Below are 8,141 nucleotides of genomic sequence, written 5' to 3' on the forward strand. Positions count from 1 at the left end.
CCAGGCAACGAGGATGACAGTGGGCAAGAGATTCCTTAAGGAGAAGAGGGGCCTAATTAGCTTTTAAGTGGAGATCCCAGCGGCTTCATTGGATCTCCTGTTTAGCCCAGGAGAACCACAGACAGAGGGTTGTCTTTTATTACCCTGCCTGGCTGGCTGCCCGGTCAGCTGTTATTGCTGTGCCATCTCAGTCGGTTTCTAACCCTTTAATTAACTGTCGACTCTTTGATTTTGCATGTGGAGATTTGGCATAACAGGCTAATTTTCAACATTATCTTATATAGATCAACAGAATGTATCTTGAAAGACACAAGTTTTGCCAGAGAACATTCTGTATCATTATCAGATATCTGTCTAATTATTTCTTATTCCTTCCTCATTATGTGTGAAGTATTCCATTCCCACAAGAATAACTTAGTTGCAGAGCACACAGAGCAATAATTAATTCTTCTTCTTCTGTACAATGAAGATGAATCAGGGTCATGTGACAGTGGCTCCCTTGTACACAGGAAGGGCAATATGCTGGTCATGAGGCAACGTTTCACACAACAATGGACCTGACACACATAATTTATTCACCGTTTTCTCCAAAATATTAACTTAGATTTACAACAAACTTAAATTTTTCATTGATGAAACACTGCACGTATTGCGATGATATTTATCGCAATGATACAAATATGTGCAGGAGCATTATCAACCATGAGGAAAAAATGACAAAACGGTCTTCACGGAAGACACAGAGGATTCCTTTTGACTAAACAGACCAGATCTTATTTTTTAAACAGGCCCATTGTTCTAAGCTTGACTCATAGCACACGATCATCATGTGGTTTTATGAACTCCAGACACTCTTCCTCTGAGAACAGAGATGTCCTTGAGCCGATGCTGGGAAGAGAAGCAGACCGGTGTAGAACTCCTCGCTGACTTTATCCATCTCTCAGGAGTTGGCACTCGTCGTCACGGTTGCAACAGACCTGGAGAAAACATCTCCACAAACTTCTAAGATGAAGTCAGTCAGGCGTGTTACAGTAAGATCAATACAGTGAAGCCCTAACCTTGTGTTGTCTTGTGACTTCATGTTGGGAGAGTGCAGCAGTCGATACGACGAACCAACACAGCCATGTTAAACCTGAGAGACTCTCACCATGAGAGTTGTACTAGTAGCAAACATTACTATGTTTTCTGGCCTCCTGAATACCTACGTCCTCGTCAGGGCCGGCCCGACCCAATAAACAAACTAAACAATTGTTTAGGGCCCCGCGCTGGGTCCCCCCCCCCCCCCCCCCATTATTTAAAAAAATAATAATATACCAATCAATGGGCCCCATACACTATTTTTGTTTAGGGGCCCCAAAACCCTAGGACCTGGTCCTCATACCCGATCACCCTATCAGGACACTGATCCCAGGACGCCAGATATCAGGCTGTTTTGCCACAGTGAACACATACACCTGAGCACCCCTGACTCCCTGTTTGGACGCCTGGCTCTGAGGATACGCGTGGCTTAAAGAGCAGACTGGGGCGCTACACATGCTTCTACTGTGGCCGTTAAGGAGAGGTAATGAAGCCTGGCCGCTCCTACAGCAGGGGCCCTTCGGAGGATTGGAACTCGAAAAACACTCCAGTGCATGGGCATCCTTTGAGGGAATGAGAACAAGTCTACTACAACAGTGGCTGGATGTCCCTGAAAGGATGGGAACTACACTACCACAACAGTGCCTGGTTGTCCCTTGGGAGAATGGGAACTATTTGCTCCTTCAACATAAGTCTACAGTGAAAGGAACAGCAGGAGTAAAACTGACAACATTCCTGAACATGGGGAGATACCTAAAGCAACACATTCATTCATGAATAATTACATTTAAATATCTTCTAAATTCGGTAGTATAATTCAAGTTCTTTATAGAATCACAACTGGATGAATCAATCAATTCCAATTCACTGATTTACTGATGTTATAGTGGCGTTTCTCCACACAACCACACAGGGGCAGTATATACACATGATTATGTCACACGGAAGCCTTTCATGATTACTGTAAAACCATAAATAACAGTGTAGATGCATGTTATCAATATACTGTTGACTTGAAAAATGGCAATATCCAACATAGTGGTTGATGGTTTTTGACACCTGCATTCAACTGACTTTTTGTTTAAAATTAAAGTACAATGTATATAAAACTGGGTTTAATGAGAGTTGACTTGATAGATTTGGTCCCCCCCCTCACACACACAAAGTCACAGTTGCTTCTGGCCGAATCAAGACACATTAAACCAATTGTCTCATCAAGAGAGCAGACAGGGGCTGTCATATAGACTTTATTGTTGTTAGAAACAATAGTTTACATGTAAAATTTGCTTCGCTTTCGGTGTGAACACAGCATAAGATATATATATATTTTTGGGAAATCTTCTTTTCCAACTTTTTGAATCTTGATGCTCTGGTCTAATTTACCTTACCCTAACGTTCTCCACACAGTCCAGGTGAACCCGGTGGCCTCTCGCCCCCGCCCCCAGTAAAACAGTGGCTCAAGTGTGACTAAATACCTCTTTAGATTCATGGATGTCAGCAAGAACCAAAAGTACAGACCAACACTTACCTCCATTCTCCTTCTTGCTATTACGAGTCAAATTACAGACATCCATAATAGCAATGACCTGTCCCTGTGGCACAGGTTTTCTGTGAATAAGGGTTTTGCAACTCAGAGCTTAATAAGCCTCCTGAAGCCAAATAGCAGCGACTGTAGAACATTCACCTGGCTCGCTCCCCCGGCCCTTACCTGTAGATCACCTCTCATGACTCACCGGAACGCGACTCATATCCTGAATTCCAAATCACCTGGCTTGCATGCCCCTCTGGCTGGACTCTTCTGCTAATCTGACAGAGTTGGATAGAAGCATGACCATAAATTGCCTAAATTCATTCCACCCAGCCTGTCAGAAGGCAAAATGGAGTCGGAGGTATTACAATATTTCTAGCACCGATGTGATCCTGTCTGACCTACAGGGGGTCTACTGAGGAACGGACTGGGAGGGTCGATACATAACTCTGCAGAACTCTCTCCCTCGATCCACGCATCAGAACTCTCCCGTCGGCTAGCAGCTTTTGAAACCTTTCCAAGCCTGAGCAAAGCCCTGGGAGCTGCTGCCTCAGTGCTAGCCCACGTCTGCCCTGCCAGATCTAATCTCTCCACAGTGTGCCGTGAAATGGGGCTTATTAAGAGTTTAACTGAGATCAACCCGACCCAGATTCAAGGCATGCAGCGGCGATGTAAATCATTCACCTGAAAAATCTAGAAATTACAAAAGCAGGTGGCAAAATAATGGGCCACGGCCCCCCCCCCCCTCCTTTCTGGCTGTCTACTGGATGCATCGTCTGTTGAGCACTAATTAGAAACCAAACAGTAAAGATAGATTTGAAGTATTGACTGGAACCGATCCCAGTGTTGTGTGTCTCAAGCCAAGGCTCATAGCAGCCTTGACAGAGCCCCTGGCTTCCAAACTCTCCAGACTCTTCTCTCATTCCACTTACAATCTATACAATTCTCTACATGTGTAAATCAACACTGTAGATAATCAACTCTTAAAAGTGTCCGAATTATTTAACAAACAGCAGGAATTAGGAAGTATACCTCTCCCACCATTTCAGATCAGGTGTGAAGATTTTTGTCTGGAGCTGGTGTATTCCAGCAGTGCAGTGACCACCAGTGTTATTCAGTCTTGTATAATAGCCCACATAACTGCTGCATCTGATTTACCTCAGGATATAGCTTCCTCCTGTCTGTCTGTTGATAGCTATGCACTTATCAAACAATCTGCTCTGGAGCTTGTGTAAGGCATGGAACCCATTTACAGTGGGCTACACACACACACACACACACACACAGACACAGACACAGACACATACTCACACAGATTTACATTTACATTTAGTCATTTAGCAGACGCTCTTATCCAGAGCGACTTACAGTAAGTACAGGGACATTCCCCTGAGGCAAGTAGGGTGAAGTGCCTTGCCCAAGGACACAACGTCAGTTGGCATGACCGGGAATCGAACTGGCAACCTTCGGATTACTAGCCCGATTCCCTCACCGCTCAGCCACCTGACTCCCCACAGACACACACACACGTCCACAGAAACACACTCACACAGTCACATAACCACACGCACACACACACACACACACACACACACACACACACACACACACACACACACACCTACACACACACACAGTCCACCCTAAAGTGATGTTGCCCTCTCACTCACACCACAGAAAGTCTTCCTGGCAAAAGCAGGCAGAGATCAAGGCCTCATCTCCCCCACACAGAACAGACCGAACAGACAAAGGATCCAGTCCTGTTGGCCCCCAGGGCACGTCCCCAAATGGGACCTTTGATTTGTGTTTATCAAGCCTGGGATGAGATACACACATGTTCCCTAAGGCGTGTGCACACTGGGCAGTTTCTCTTTATGCCGCATGCTGTAAGCCCCATGTAATTCTCAGAGGAGAGTCTCCAGTGTGCTAGTGGTGGGATGGTGACACAGAGCAGGATGTTAGCTCTGGATGTCTTGAAGTGGTGCCCTGTCAAAACAGTGATATAGACATTTATTTCGACAGGAGCGACGACACATAACACTGACTCTGCTTTACAACTAGCCCTCAATAATAACGGCCATTATGGTCACTACTTACATCATAACGGCAACTACACTGAAATACAACTAGCCATTACAGTAACAGTGAATTCAAACATTACTCCAAGTCCACTACTGAGTTTCAGCCTTAATGGTTGGAAGTGTGTCTGTTGAATAACGTGTGTTTGTTGGGTTATCCACTGTTTGAAAGTCAAAGTGTGTTCAGGCTAACTCGATTTCCATACGAGATGTATGCCATGATGGAGAGCTCCATTGTATCAGATGTTGGTGTGAATAGAGGACATACAGCCTACATTCATCACCAAGACTTGCAAGATGGATTTCTTACCGTTTGAATCATTTGTACATGTGAAAGAAGAATGTTAGGGTAGATTACATGTGTCATAAGCTTATTAAACTGTTTCTTTTTTTTTGGCATGGTACAGCTTTTGACGTAACTGTGAATACAGATGGGATTTAAAAGATTTCAGTTAAATCAATCCATCAAGACAAAATTGATTCATTTGCAACCTTTATTACCTTTAAGTGTAGTTGCATAAGACTTTTTGAAGTTGTATTTGAGTGGCACTAAGAGGCCTACTGCACTCAATACGTTTATTTTGTCAACTACCAACATGTGCAAGAACGTTTACCTTATCTGCAGATTTCCATGAGGAAAAAAATGCACTAATCAATTCTACACCTCTTACAGTAAACAGAATCTCTTCTTAAAAATTGAGGAGAGCTTTTCCTATTTGTCAAAAGATTGGACAAAAATTGAGGACACACTGGAATTGCATTTTAGAGTGATCCTCCACATACACACAGAGAGGATTTTGATGTAATAGAAAATGGGTTTGTGTTTAGTAGATGGAATTCCTTCTCCTGCCTCTCACTTCCATCATACAGTGGAAGTTGAGCCGGTTGTGTGGCTCTCATGTAAAATATATGGTGACTAGGGGGTGTAAGACCTCATTACTGATTTATAAATACACATTGCGTGTAAAAAATGCAGAGGTTAAAATGCTGTGAACGTATGAAATACCTTGTGTTGGAGTTGGATCAGAGTACACTAGAACAACTTTCAGAGAGCCCACAGAATTAGGTTCAGTCTTGGTTCTATTGCGGGTGTCAGGGAGTCAAGTGGCTGAGCGGTTAGGGAGTCGGGCTAGTAATCTGAAGGTTACCGGTTCGATTCCTGGCTGTGCAAAGTGACGTTGTGTCCTTGGGCAAGGCACTTCACCCTACTTGCCTCGGGGGGAATGTCCCTGTACTTACTGTAAGTCGCTCTGGATAAGAGCGTCTGCTAAATGACCAAATGTAAATGTGTGTGCATGCATGCGTGTGTCTGTTAAAAAGGAAAGCGATGGAAAGAGAGAAATATCTGTATGTTTGTGTTTGTGGGAAGGCCAAACAGTTCTCTCTGTGTGTGTTTGTGTGTGTGTGTGTCCTCCTCTGGTCCTCAAGTCAAGGGCACAGCCCCAGAACCAAACAAGAGGACTTTAAAGCAAAGCTACCATGACACAGTTGACCTAGAACTGCTGCGGTTCTATTCAAACCCCATCTGCCCTCTACTCTGTATGTGGGTCCAGTATCTCGCTCACTCCAGGCACCAGAACCAGCGATTGATCTTACCTATGTTTGAAGCCGACTGTGAAACAAAGCTTCATACTGCTAGCATGAAAGGTTTGCGACACCCTACTCTGTGACCCGAAAGTACACTCGGATCAGAGCTCGACACTGATGTCCAACCATGGCATTTTACCATGACCACCTGGACTGTTCAGCCCAGTTACACTACCGTTCAAAAGTTTGGGGTCACCCCAGACAATTTCGTGTTTTCCATGAAAACTCACACTTTTATTTATCAAATAACTTTCAAAATGAATAGAAAATATAGTCAAGACATTTACAAGGTTAATTATTATTATTAGAAATAATTATTTTTATTTGAAATATACATTTTGTTCTTCAAACTTTGCTTTCGTCAAATAATGCTCCATTTGCAGCAATTACAACATTGCAGACCTTTGGCATTCTAATCTAATCCTTCTAATCATCCATTAGTCTTCTAAGGCAATTAGCAAACACAATGTACCATTCAAACACATACAGTAATAGTTGCTGGAAATGGGCCTCTACAAACCTATGTAGATATTTCATTAAAAACCAGACGTTTCCACCTAGAAATAGTCATTTACCACATTAACAATGTATAGTGTATTTCTGATTAATTTAACGTTATCTTCATCGAAAAAAACAGTGCTTTTCTTTGAAAAATAAGGACATTTTTAAGTGACCCCAAACTTTGAACGGTAGTGTATGTATCTATGAAGCCTTTATGTAGACGCCATTGTGATCTAAATGAAATACCAGATAAGGAAAGGACAATTCACTGATCTATCATTTCCAAAAAGCCATGAGAAGAGAATGAGAGAGAGAGAGAGAGAGATAGAGAGAGAATGAGAGAGAAACAGAGATTATGTGAAGTGAATTACAAGAGAGGTGATAATTGTTTGAGGTTGGGCAGAAATGACTCTAAGGTCAGACATGGCTGTGACCGTGCATTACACTGTATGTGCGTGTCCACTGGAGCTGTTACATTTTGAAAGGACTAATGATGGGAAGGGTCCTAATGGCCCCTACACCTTACTCACCCGTACATCAGATGTGTTATTATCTGAAATACATTAATTACTGTATATTGAACATTATTTTCGTAATGTGGGGGAGTCAGGGTGGCTGAGCGGTGAGGGAATCGGGCTAGTAATCCGAAGGTTGCCAGTTCGATTCCCGGTCATGCCAACTGACGTTGTGTCCTTGGGCAAGGCACTTCACCCTACTTGCCTCGGAGGAATGTCTCTGTACTTACTGTAAGTCGCTCTGGATAAGAGCGTCTGCTAAATGACTAAATGTAATGTTTGGGTAAAGTAGTGGAGTTTACGGTCAGCTCCTGTTGTCACCGTGGCAGCGAACACCCACATCAACCTTTTCCTCTACTTCCACCTGTTCTTGGCCCCCAGTGACCTAAATTGATTGTGTAGTTTGGAGTTCACTTAGGTCTGTATGAAGTACAGTGGACTTCACTGCCCACTGCTGCAGTTACAGCTGGAAAGTGGAGTGGTGCAATGTGTGGGTGCCGGCCTGATGGGGGCACAAGGAGAAAAGGAAGAGAAACGAAAAGTGACCCTGTGCTCCATTGTGGTTTCTGTATTCAGCCAGACAAGCTTAGAGCTCATCCTTAATTATTTCTAACTGATGGCCAATCCATCACCAGCGCCAGAAGGAGAGAGAGAGAGAGAGAGAGAGAGAGAGAGGAGAGAGAGAGAGATGAAGAGAGAGAGATGAAGAGAGAGAGGGGAGGAAAACAAGCCTTTTCTTGCTCTCTATGCTGAACTCTTTTAACTTTCCTCTTCCTCCTAGACAAAACACTCCATCCTTTTGTCATCATTCTACCCTGCTATCTCTTCCTGCTGCTGTTGTGCTCTGGAGGAACA

General features: G+C 43.5%; 1 protein-coding gene across 1 annotated transcript in view; it reads right to left on the reverse strand.

Annotated features, from left to right (window-relative positions):
* Positions 1 to 3,923: 3,923 nt before the first annotated feature.
* Positions 3,924 to 8,141, reverse strand: part of LOC134025319 (solute carrier family 25 member 47-A-like) — a 312,104-nt gene continuing 307,886 nt past the window's right edge. The window contains exon 7 of the transcript XR_009931002.1: positions 3,924 to 4,112. The gene's annotated coding sequence lies outside the window, so the exon portion shown is untranslated. The remainder of the gene's footprint in view (positions 4,113 to 8,141) is intronic.

This window comes from Osmerus eperlanus, chromosome 8 (genome assembly GCF_963692335.1).
Source record: "Osmerus eperlanus chromosome 8, fOsmEpe2.1, whole genome shotgun sequence".
Lineage (NCBI taxonomy): Eukaryota > Metazoa > Chordata > Actinopteri > Osmeriformes > Osmeridae > Osmerus > Osmerus eperlanus.